At 48.6% G+C, this 13,296-nt stretch overlaps 1 protein-coding gene across 1 annotated transcript in view; it reads right to left on the bottom strand.

Moving 5' to 3' along the window:
• The window catches only part of LOC147428326 (uncharacterized), a 28,120-nt gene extending 15,078 nt beyond the window's left edge, over window positions 1-13,042 (bottom strand). Inside the window, exon 1 of the mRNA XM_086496720.1 lies at window positions 12,695-13,042. The gene's annotated coding sequence lies outside the window, so the exon portion shown is untranslated. The remainder of the gene's footprint in view (window positions 1-12,694) is intronic.
• Window positions 13,043-13,296: the final 254 nt, after the last annotated feature.

The raw sequence follows: 13,296 nt of genomic DNA, 5'->3' as shown, positions 1-13,296 counted from the left end.
GTTGGCTGACTGCGACCCACAATGCTGCCATGTTAGGGTACTTGCCATAGGGCCACAAAAGCCCAGGGCCAACTGTGACGCCCTCGTTCGGGGCGTCGCGGAAACGGGGCCGCGCCGGCTCACCTGCGATGCAAACGGGACCTGCAGGCAAGCGAACGCACATACAAGAACTCAACTTGAAAACTGATCGCAAGAGGGACACGAGAATGAGGGACGCGAACGCATGATCAATTTCATAAGAAAGTGCCGAATACAAGGGACGCAAGTAATCACTTGAAAACGGGGCTGGAAAGTTGGGGGAAGTGGCACATACTTCCCTTATATACGCCCCCGGGTTGAGAGAGCTTGACGCCCACGTCAAGCCGGGGTTTTGAGGAGTGCCGATACAAAAATTGATGCCGAGGTTTTGGGGCGGATATTTACAAGGAGGGGAGTTAGATGTTGCCACCAAATTGTCTAGCTACCTAGGGTGATGCTAGTTACAAAGTGGGAGGGAGGACTACTCTATGTGGTTGTCATTTAGTGGGTTGTCCTCCTCTTCAGTTGGCATGTTGTAGAAGCGCAGCACAAGGGGTCTCCCAAGTCGGAGCATGATTTCTTCAGGTACCCAAGTGCATTCCGTCATCGGGCGATTTCGCCATTTGACATAGAACAGTTGTCCCCGGCGCCTGAAGCGCGACTTTAGGATGGCCTCCGGCTCATTTGGCGGGCCATCCTTTACATATTCGGGGAGGCTTCTTCCATAGGTCTGATCCGGCACGAACCTTTTGAGTAGACTTACCTGGAAGGCGTTGTGGATGTTGATGTGTGATGGGAGGTCCAGCTTGTAGGTGATGTCGTTGTATGACTTCAGCACTTTGTTTGGCCCATAGTAGCGGTGGTTGAACTTGGGGGAGAGGCCTGGAGGGAGGGTGATATTCTGGGAGCTGACGAGGACTAAGTCACCTTCTTGGAGGAGTTCGGCAGGCCTGCGCTTTTGGTTGGCGTATTTGGCGATGCGTACTTTGCTTTGCTCGAGACTTTGCTTGGCCCTTTGCATGCGGGTTTGCCATTGTTGCAGAAATTCTTCACATTCCAGATCCTGGGCATGCACGTCGCCGGTTGCCAGTGCCAGGGGTGTGATTACTTCTTTACCTGTGGAGAGCTCGAAGGGGGTGTAGCCCGTGCTGCTGTGGATGGAGTTGTTGTAGTGGAATTCCAGGACATCCATGTATTCGGACCAGTCTTTCTGATCGGCTTTGACGTAGCTGCGTATGTAGTCTTCAATGCCTTGGTTGACTCTTTCTGTCTGGCCATCGGTTTCTGGGTGGTAGGCAGAGGAGAAGCGGAGCTGGGTTCCTAGCAGCTTGAACAGCTCGCGCCAGAGGTCGCTGAGGAAGCGGGTGTCGCGATCAGAGACTATGGCTAAGGGGAGGCCGTGGTATTTGAAGACTTTGGCGAAGAAGTGTTTGGCTACTTGGTATGCTGTGACGGGAGGCTTTGCCGGTATGAAGTGAGCCTGCTTGGTGAAGTAGTCGACGACCACCATGATGGTAGTGTGGCCGTGGGAGGGTGGGAGGTCGACGATGAAGTCCATACTTACCATGTCCCAAGGCCGGGAGGGTGTTGGCATGGGATGGAGGAGGCCAGCAGGCTTTACTCGTTGAGCTTTGACTAGTTGACAGGTTGGGCAGGTACGCACGTAGTCGATTACGTCGTCCTTCATTTTGGGCCACATGTAATGTTGGTGGAGTTTGTCATAAGATCTTTTCTGGCCCCCATGTCTAGCTAGTTTGCAGTCATGAGCCTCCCACATGAGATCTTTCTTGAGCTCTGGGTCATTGGGAATGTAGATTTTTCCATGCGCATAGAAGAGGTTGTCTCTGACTTCAAAGAGACCCACTGCTGCTTTACCAGAAATGTGGTCGTGGAGCATGCGGAGGACAGCCGGATCCGCTTTCTGAGCGTCGAGGATGCGCTGGCGTAGCGTGCTGGTTGCTGAGGAGATAGCATTGAGAGTAGGCATTCTGCTGAGTGCATCGGGCATGACATTTGTGGAGCCCGGTTTATGGATGATCTCGATGTCATATTCGGCCAGTGTATCTTGCCACCTGGCTTGCTTGGGGGTGAGTTTTGGTTGGGTCTGGAAGTACTTGAGTGAGATGTTATCTGTGTAGACCTTTGTGTGCTTGTCTTGGACATAGTGTCGCCACTTTCGGAGGCAGTGGACGACAGCGAGCATTTCCTTCTCATGTGTAGTCCATCTTGTCTCTACATCGGTGAACTTGTGAGATTCATAGGCGATGGGTTGTTGTTCCTGCATGAGGACGCCGCCAATGGCACCATCTGATGCATCTGTGTGTACTTCAAAGGATTTTGTGAAGTCGGGCAGTCGGAGGACAGGGGTACTACACATGGCAATCTTCAGGTTCTCAAAAGCTTCTTCTTCTCTGGGTGTCCATTGGAAAGGTTTGTGGCCTTTTGTGATTTCTGTAAGTGGGGCCGCAATCTTGCTGAAGTCGCGTATGAATCGGCGGGTGTACTGGCAGAAACCCACAAATTCTCGGACTTCTTTGATGGATGTTGGTGGGGCCCACTTGATGACAGCGTCAACTTTCTTAGGGTCCACCATAATGCCTTCGGATGTGACGATGAAGCCCAAGAACTCGATTTTCTGCACAGCAAACTCACACTTCTCCAGCTTGGCATAGAGTTGGTGTTCGCGGAGACGTTGGAGTACTGCGGCCACATGCTGCTGGTGCTCTTCCAGGGTCTTGTTGTAAATCACAAGGTCATCAATGTATGTGATGAGGAAATCATCTATCATGTCCCTGAAACTGTCATGTATGATTCTGCAGAACGTGCCAGGGCCGCCAGTGAGACCAAAACCCAGCACAAGCCATTCCCACGAGCCGTAGCGTGTGCGGAAGGCGGTCTTCGCAATGTCTTTGAGGGCGATGCGGACTTGGTGATAGCCTGAGCGTAGATCGATGCGCGTGAAGTACTTGGCGCCCTGTAATCTGTCTAGGAGGTCTTCCATCAGCGGGACTGGGTACTTGTTTTTGATAGTTATTTTGTTTAGGGCCCGATAATCCACACATAGCCGCATCGAGCCATCTTTCTTCTTGACGAACAACACTGGGGCCCCAAAAGGAGAGCTGTTGGGCCGGATGAAACCTTGATCCTCCAATTCCTGTAGTTGCTTCTTGAGCTCTTTGAGCTCGGTGTCGTTCATGCGGTAGGGGGCCTTTGCCGGGGGAGTGCTACCTGGGATGAGGTCAATTTCATGTTGAATTTGACGGGGAGGGGGTAAGCCGGGGGGGAGTTCTGGAGGCATGACATCCTTGTACTTTTGAAGGATGGGGGTCAGAGAGGGGTCACCCACTTTGGCCTGCGCGATGCTGATGGAGTTGAGCCTTGCTGTGGGCTGCTCCTTTGCCTGCATTATGCAGAGGTGAACCTGAGCTCCTTTCTTGAGGGCCCGCTCTGCTTGCTTTGCACTCATGAGATTGAGTCTTGGTGAGGAGTGTTCTAGAACTTTTTGTTTGCCTTTCATCGCTGCTAACTGAGCCGGGTCCTGCCGGTTGATGGGAGACGAGTTGGTTTGCATACGCGCCTGGCGGGTGAAAGCTTGACTTGTTGTGAGTCTGGCGCCTTGTACTGTCACTGCTTTGCCCTGATTATTTAGCAGTAATTGGTCCACCTTCATGCCTAGTAGAGCAATGAGGTACTTGTCGTTGAAGGAGAGACCAATGATTGCCTCAAAATCGTCCATTGGGGCCACTATGAAATCCAGCCGACATGTGAATTCACCCAACTCGATCCTGACCTGACGCGCTGCCTTGACATTGTTATCCTTTCCTTGGGCAAACTTTACTGTCGTTTCGTTGACGGTGGTGAGACGTAGGCCCAGGCGCTCGGCACATTGTGGCGACAGAAAGTTGTGTGTGGCACCTGAGTCTACCATGATCCATTGCTTCTGGGACCCGATTGTTGCTTGAACATACAAGTTCTGAATGTCTGTTATCGCTGCTGCCATACACTTCGGGTGGAGGGACACTGCTCCAATCCGGGGTTGCTGGTTAGCCCCAGGACTAGCCAGTTCTTCGACGCTTATTCGAGGGGGGGAAGGTGGTTCTTCTATCTGGAGGGTGTTGACCCTGCTAGATGAGGATGCTGCTTGGTTGCGTTGGCGTGCACACTGGTAGTAGGGACCATGATCAAGCTTGCAGTCACGGCACCAGACACGATCGGGGCGCGGGTAGTTGTTGTTGCTTTTGTAAGTATTGGAGGAGAAGCTACTCGATGTGGGGCTGTAAGAATTGCTTGCCAAAAAGCTCCGTGGTGGTAAGCGGGGTCCATTGCTTCTGTAACTGGGTCTAAACTCGCGGCCTCGCCCGGCAGGTGGGTTAGGCCCATTATTGGGGGCAAAATTGTTGGGGCGAGGGTTGTGTGTAATGACACCCTGGGTTGAGTTTGTATCCCGTAGCTTCTCGGCCACGTTGGCGGCTACTTCCCAGGTGTTGGGATTCTGCTTCTCTACCTCGCGACGGGCCCAAGGTTTAAGGCCGTACAGCAATCCATGTAGCCTGTTTGTTGTGTGCATGAGTGGGAGTTGCAGCATCAGGCGGCGGTACTTGACAACGTACTCTGATATGGGGCCGTCTTGGTGTAGATCGCGCCACGAATCTCTGACTTTGTTTCCTTCATTCTCTGGCACAAAATAGCTAAGCATGTCTCTTTGTAAGTCCTCCCAGTCCTCCCAGTGCTTTGAAGGTTGTTCACTGAAGAACCACACATAGGCGTCGTCAGCCAGGAAGGTTTTGGCCACTTGCACCCATCGGCGTTTGCCTATGTTGTTCCACTGCATGTAGTCTTCGACCTCACTGAACCACTTGTTGAGTGCCAGTGAGGTGCGGTGGCCTCGGTATTTCTCTGGGGGCAGGGGTTTGAATTTTCCCAGTCTGTTTTCATCTTCTAGATTTCTCTCAGGGCTGTAGTAGCGCCCTTCACTTCGGTCATCCGGGTCGTCTTCATCTTCGTCAACTGTCTCTAATCTCCTGGGCCGCGGTCGTCTTTGTGTGTTTCGCCGTGTGTTGACATTGCTTGGCCCCGGGCGGTCTTCATGTCGCTGGCCTAGCTGTGTTTGCAGTAGGTCGCTCAGATTGGCGGACATCATGTTTATTTGGTGTTCTACAGAGGCCATGATGCGTGCCTCTAGTCTTTCTTCCATTGACTCTTGGTGGTCTTGTCGCGACTTTTTCTCTTTGTTCTTCTTCGGGGCTCTATGCAGTTCCGGTTCCGTCCTGTATCCTTCTTCATCTTCTTGATTTCCCGCCATTGGGGTGTTCTTGTGGCCGAAGCCGAGGAGAAATCAGAAAATACCGAAAAACTGGGAAACTGCGAGAAACAACTTGAAAAACTTTGAAAACTATGACACAGTGAGAAAAACGGGTCCAAAACGATGAAACTGCGAAAACGTGGCTCAAAACGGTGAAAAACCGGTCCCAAACGGTGTAAGACGGGGCAAAACGAGGTAAAACGCTGAAAAACGTGGAGAAACGCGTCAAAACGGGGCAAAACGCGGGTCAAACGAGGCAAAACGGTGAAAAACTTTGAGGAATGTGGAGAAAACGCACGGAAAGGGGCAAAACGGGGCAATTACGCAAGGGACGTGGTAAAACGGGGCAAAACGGGCCGAAAACGCGGAGGAAACGTGGAAAAACGAGGCAGACGGGCCGAAAACGTGGTGACAACCACGGGCCGCGGGCCGACGTCGGGTCGGCGGGGACTCGAGCCGAAGCTCTGATACCAAGTGTGACGCCCTCGTTCGGGGCGTCGCGGAAACGGGGCCGCGCCGGCTCACCTGCGATGCAAACGGGACCTGCAGGCAAGCGAACGCACATACAAGAACTCAACTTGAAAACTGAACGCAAGAGGGACACGAGAATGAGGGACGCGAACGCATGATCAATTTCATAAGAAAGTGCCGAATACAAGGGACGCAAGTAATCACTTGAAAACGGGGCTGGAAAGTTGGGGGAAGTGGCACATACTTCCCTTATACCAACCCCTCTGGGCCCAACCCAGGCCAACACCTCTAGCCCAGCCACAAAAGGGCCAACCAAGATGGCCACGACTCATTGCGCACGGTCGCCCATGTCACGACCAAAGTCGCATCCCTCTCTCCTGATGCAGCGATGGAGTAACAGCGCCTTGTGGAACCCTTCTGAGGCAGCGCGACCTGAGGCAAAGCAAAGCCGGCAGCGCGACCTGAGGCAGCTGGTGTGCACCTGCGAGGCAGCCACCTACACGAGTTGAAGGGCTGTTGAAGGTGTGCACAGCAATCAGCCTGCGCAGCAGAGGGGATGAAGAGTGCAGAATGCGCACAGCCACAGAGTAGAACAGCGCGAAGGTGAAGGGGAGGCAAGCGAGGCCTGCACGCAAAGCAGGGAGAAGTGCAGGAAATTGATGCGTGCAACCCAGGACGCGACAGGCAAAAGCAAGCAGGGGGAAGGAGGAGTGTGAGCGGAAGAAGCAGAAGCGGGGGAAAGGGGAGCACGCAGGAAAGAAGCGGGCAGGGGACTACAGCTGAAGGTCTCTCTCTCTCTCTCTCTCTCTCTCTCTCTCTCTCTCTCTCTCTCATTTCATTTAATCTCTCTCTCTCTCTCTCTGTCAGCAGGGGAGCGCGCGCGAAAGGGGGTGCCAACACCAGGTCTCCATCCCCTCAAGCGCGCTACCCCGAAGGGCTGCCGAATTTTTTTCCTGGGCGCCATCACAGCTGCAGACGGGTGCTCATGGAGCAGCCATCCACTGGGGGAGAACCGGCTGCTGAAGACATCTACATCACCCCGCAAAAAATGAAAGCGACATTCAAGTGTAGGAATAGAGATAGCGTGCTTTCACCAGGCTCCTCGCGTCTAGGGAAAACTTCCAGAATACACGAGGAAGCAATGATGGAGAAGGTACAGATGATGATTAAATCAGAGATAAACTTTATGAGGGATGACATGAGGAAGGAGATGCACGCAAATGCAGAGAGTTACAGAAACTCTATGTATGTAAACATGAAGAGAGAATTGGGTAAAGAGTTGCTGAGGATATAGGATGAGAAGTGCTCATATCTGAAAATAGAAATACGGAATCTAATAAAGGCATAAGTAAATGTTATGGAGTGTGTTGTGCAGAAGAGACTTGATGAGGTAGTTGCAAAATTTGAATCCTGGAAAACAAACATGGAAAAGTGCATGAGGGAAAAAGATGCAATGATTGAAGAACTTAAAGGGGAACTTGCAGCGTACAAGCTTGCGTCAAATAAGGAAGAGGATACTCAGCCCTCGATGCTAAAGGAGCTGGAAGAAGTAAAAGAGCAGATGAAGACTCTACGTGAAGGAGAAGAACAGAAATCAAAAGCGGCCTCTTCATGGGCGGAATGCCTTTTTAAAACTCAAGAGAAGGTTGACGAAGCAGAGAAATGGATTGAAGATGCGAAGAGAGGAAAGACTCAGATGCCCGTGAGCACACCGACCTCTACCATCATCAATATGACCATCGAGGAAGAACAGAAAAGGAAACATAGAGCCTTGCATGTCCGTATTACAGGTATCAAGGATAAGGGAAATATAGAAGAAGAAACGAAGGAACTCTTATAGCGCACGGGCATCTCAGAGCCTATGCACACAAGTGCTTGGAGAGTAGGAAAGAAAGGCGTGGATGAGAAGGGAAATGTTAAGGATATGGCACTTATTCTACGCTTCCCGACTTTGGAGATTAGGAAGGAATTCGTAAAAAATAGGCCAGCACTTAAGAAAACAGGGATATTTTTGGAAGATGATCTCACATTAGCACAAGTAGCACACATGCAGGAGCTGATGCCGGAAATCAAAGCAACAAGAGAGAAAGGGAAAATCGCCTTTTATGAAGGTGGGAAAGTATCTGTTTTGGAAAAACGCTCAGCATGACGGTGTGAGACCTATGGGACCACTCTTTGGATGGCGGCATGGAACTGTAACGGACCATATAGACTGGACGTAAGTGCCTTTGAAGACAGCTTTAAGGATAGAGACATTGTTTTCTATTCGGGGACACATCAGGTCTCGGGACAGTCAATGCCACGTGTGACTAGCTATATATGGGATACGGCTTGCCGGTCGGATGCTAGATCTCTTTGTGGGAGCCGTGGATCAGGAGGGGTAGCAGTCTTATTTAAAGAGGAACTGAAACCACTATTACAGATCGTTCGGAAAGATGAACAGGCAAGGTACATGTGGGTGAGATTGAGAGCTGAGACGGACAGATTTTTATATATTGCTATATGTTACTTTCCCCCCATTACATCAGTCTACTCCTCACCTAAAGGGCAGTCCCCCTTCTCTATTTTGGACAATGACATTTGGGAGTTCTCTAGAGATGGAGACATTATCCTATTGGGGGATCTCAATGCCAAAACGGCCAACTCTCAAACGGTATTATATGATACTTCAGAGGAAATGCTCAGAGAGGTGGATGTATCTTAGATGGGGCTTGTCAGACAATCACAGGACAAGGAACACACTGAATATGGGAGATATCTCATGGAGATGACGACTATACATGGTTTGGCTATACTTAATGGTCTGGAGGCTTTCCCTTCGTTTGGGGGATTCACATGCTTTCCACACAGACATGGGACCAGTACAGTGGATTACATTATTACCTCACCGAGCTTTATGTCTAGCACTCGGGTTTTTAAAGTGGGACCCAGACCAGTTGGACTAGCAGTGGACCATGCTCTCTTGACTTTTTCAGTCTCCTTTCAGTACAGTGCCTCTCAAACCCAACGGAGGATCACACACACAAGATATACTTTCACACCAGAGACTGATTCAGTTTATGTAGAGGAGATCTACAATCGGATGTGGGCAGTTGAACCAGTATATAGTGTGGAAGAGATTACTTCCCTGCTAACAGAAATCCTGCATGGTGTAGCAACAGAGGCATATCCACACACTCAGTCGGATCAGAAGTGGGGCTCTGGGAACATGCCCTAGAATAGTTGGTATGACGAGGAATGCAGAGAGATGAGAGCCCAGATCTAGCGAGAGCTCACACTTGGGATCATTACATATAGACAATCTCGGATTGCTCTTCGACGTCTAGTGCGACGAAAGAAGCGGACCTTCTTAGCCCAACTAGAGCACGATTTATATCAGCTTTTTTTGAGTAAGGACTCAAGTGAGGCCTGGCGTTTCTTTCACGAGCATTCACCACCTCCAGTGATTACTTCTCCTGAAATTTGGGGTCAATATGCAACATCTTTATATATTGTGCCTGGACAGCCACCTTAACCAAATCCCATAGAGCCACGCCCTGCCACTAGTACCTTCTTCACCAAGGAGATGGTGAAGAAAGCAATTGACAGGATGAAGACTAGGAGAGCGTATGATCATGATGGTTTAGTAGCAGAACACCTGATCCATGCCAAAGATCTATTGTCAGAAGTTCTTGCTCGGTTGTTTAATCGTGTCATGTGTGAAGGATTGCCCGATTCTTGGAGGCTATCTACTATTGTACCCATTTTCAAGTCGGGAGGCCCCATGATTCCCGGAAATTACCGTACCATCATGGTAGGTCACACATTGACACGGTTGTATGCATCCATTCTCGAGCAACGACTGAGTGGATGGGCAGAAGATGAGGGCGTAAGGGCAACAGGATAGGCCGGTTTCAGGAGGGGTTTTTCCACACTGGATCATATTCTTACACTCAGAGCCATCATTGAGGAGGGGAGAGCAAATGGGAAGCGGATGTATTGTTGCTTTGTGGATTTCCGGAGAGCATTTGATACTGTGCCAAGGGCAAGACTGATGAGTAGGATGCAGGATTTAGGAGTTCCCAAAGAGATTATATGGGGGATCATGGCATTGTACGGGTCAGTGACTGGTCATGTACGTACCCCGGAGGGGATCTCCGACACTGTTCACTCCACTATTGGAGTGAAATAGGGATGCCCACTGTCCCCTACACTATTTGGTATGTATATAGATGAGATGTCAGATTACATTGATAGAGAGGGCGATAGAGATGCTCAGCTAGCAGGGACATGGATCCCTTGTTACTATATGCGGATGATATTGTGTTGATAGCAGAGTCACCAGATGGAATGCAAAAGCAGTTAGATGCATTACATAAATTTGCGGAGGACAGTGGATTGTCTGTGAACCTGGGTAAAACCAAGGTTATGGTGTTTAATACTACGCCACAATGGGTTAGGAGATCGGCACCTAAATTTGCATATGGTCAGGACATAGTAGAGTACACAGATACATATACATATCTTGGGGTGGTATTTGCAGGACCAAAGTTCACCTTGAAGAAAGCAGCAAATACAAGATTGTCTAGAGCGTATGCGGCATTAGGAGGGTTAGAGAGGATGTGTTCACAGATTCAGTTCCAGGAACCAAGAACAAAACTTTGGCTCTTCGATACCTTGGTGACTTCAGCTATGCTCTACGGGGTCTAGATATGGGGACCATCTGTGGATCAGGATAGCTGGAGGTCAATGGAAAGACCCTTGATATCTATGATCTCCCGGATGATTAGAGCCAAGGCTTCCGTACCGCATGCGATTATCAGAGCAGAGTTAGCACCCCCTCCCACTGAGATTGAGGCTCTTACCAGATCAGTATCTTTTATACACAGTCTATGGAATACAAATAGATGCCAATACACTAGACTGGCCCTTGAGTCCTCCAGACAATTAGCCATGAAGGGTGATACAACATGTTGGTATGCGCAGATGGGTTTATCATGGATAGATTACCCCCCTTTCAATACTCTCTTGATGCACCATCATTGCCAATCACACAGACGGAGACCAATAAAATCATTCGTCAAGATCTCATACAGCTAGATACCAAGAGGACATGGGTAGAGCCCACACAAGAATTGGGCACGAAAATGGCTTTCTACAGAGAAAACTTTCTCCAGCTATTTGAAGATGGGTTTATGACTCGCCCGAGCTACATGGATACTCATCTATCTCATGGTTTGAGATGTGCTATTGGTCAGATTCGTACATCCTTACACTAGCTGGAAATTGAATTTGGCAAATTTAGGGGAATTCCACCTGAGAGCAGAATTTGCAAGTTATGCGGAATAGAACCGGAGACAGAGTTGCATTACATATGCCACTGCACTATGTACTATGAGATCCGTGGGCGTTTCCATTGCCTATTTAAAGAAGGCTTTGGACCTCTAGACAGAGTCATGCAATACCAAGATCAAAGATGCTTGGGCCTATTTCTACTTGAACTAAATCGACATAGAGATAATCTAATGAGAAGACAAAGAGCACAACAATCTCAGAGGCATATCACAGATTTCTTCGGATCGAGAGAAACAGGAGGGGAAGGAGAAGCAAGAAGCCAACAACCAACACAAAGGGCTACCCACACTCATACCAAAGGCACGGAGATTTGTGGGATGCCCTCTTGTTTTACAGGGATTTGGTGAGCTCATCTTTCAAGTGTGGCTGCCCCTTGGCCCTTGACATTGTACATGAAGTTTGGTTTTGTGGACACAAGTTACAACTAACAGCATCTACCTTGACCCCTGTTGTAAATATATACACACATATATGCATATAAAGGTATATATATGCATATATGTATATATATACACACATATTATTGTTAAAAAGAAACTCCGTCTCTTGCAGTTTCTTAAGTGACCGAAACTCAGAAACTCCCTTTCCGACCGTCCTCGTTTCTACCGTTTCCGAAACTCCTGGTAACTATGATATATACATATATATATATATATATATATATACCCTACCTTAGGGATGGATGATGAACTCCCACCTCCCCTATCACAAATAGTTGTGCCCAAACCTGCAAAGAAGAGGTCCAAAACTGCAAAGGGCAAGGCAGACATTTTTGAAGAAGAAGAATCATCAAGTATGGGTGAAGAACAAGGGCTAGAAATCCCAGAAAATTATGAAACATCTACTACCATTCCAGAGCATATGAAGGGTTACTATAGAGCATATGAAAAGATTAAAGCTGATCATACCAACCTGACTGAACTACGGGAGTATCTTCACAGCATTGGTCTAGGCCACCAACCCCCAAAGAAAGACCAAAAGGAGCATCACACCAAGAAGAAAGAGGATAGGACCTCTTTGAAGTCTAGGGAAGAGCGCTTGGCTGAGGTCCAAGATCTTTTGAAACAAGAAAGAGACATGTCCACCATCGACATGTCCTATTCAAGGATGTTCTGGAAGATCTTGCACGCAAAGGGACGGTCAAGAGAACGGGAAGCACTGGAAGTGCTGGAAGAGAAACACGCTCATCAAAGCAACAGAAGCTGGAAGAGCCAAGCTTATGGAACCAGCTAAAGTTGTGGAACCTCTCTCTTCACCACCCCTCCCACAAAGTTTCACAATCAGTGATAGCACTTCTGACTCAAACAGAAGAGGTCACCATGCCTGAAGTCACATTTGTACCTGAGCCAATGCCAGAGGATATCCCATTGCCTATTGCACCAGATCTAGAAGCCTTACAAGAGCATGAACTTCATGAAGATCCTATTTTTATCTAGTTTGATCCAGATCACATCATGCTCCAACAAGAAGTACCAATAGTCTCCACGCCAAACTCTGATAACGAACCATTTGATCATACAAAGTTCCTAAACCTAGCAGGCAGATCAAACACTTCAAGTAGATCTTTACTATCTCTAGTAGGACCTGGCCCGCAAGGATTTGATATGACGAAGGTGCAGACAAATCTTGAAGAAGCCAGGGAAGAACAACAACAAGCTCCCAAGGATTTTATTGATTTAACAACCCGAGACGACGAAGAGTCAACCCCGCCACTTGCACAAGAGAATACTAAAGAAGAGCTAGGTGACAAGGAACGTGAGGCCATCTCCGCCCTTAGAGATTTGTCCAGTGAAAAATCCCAAAGTCATCAAGAGAGTGTGTATCTGCAGGGGAGGGATTTTTGTCACAAGCATGACTTCAATGCCAAGGACTAGCTACCTCATGAAAATTGAATGTTATTTATACTATGGAAGTTATGGTTGAATGCAAGAGGAGTGGTTGTGAATGCATAGAATGTGGCAGTATCAACAATGACAAACAAGATCCATCATCGGTGAATGAGACATGGTTTCTCATTGTAGTCGGTCGTGTGTATAGCTCTGCGTGTTGTCGGAAATAATGTAACACTTTTGTGATAGTTGATACCATCTTCTTGATTTTACATCGTTAAGTGTACAATGTTCCATGTCAAATTTTTAGTGCTTGTATAAAACTTAGATGTCTGTTTTTTG

Source organism: Adiantum capillus-veneris, chromosome 23 (genome assembly GCF_014529385.1).
Source record: "Adiantum capillus-veneris isolate H3 chromosome 23, ASM1452938v2, whole genome shotgun sequence".
Classification (NCBI taxonomy): domain Eukaryota; kingdom Viridiplantae; phylum Streptophyta; class Polypodiopsida; order Polypodiales; family Pteridaceae; genus Adiantum; species Adiantum capillus-veneris.
This window is presented reverse-complemented; position numbering and strand designations above follow the sequence as displayed.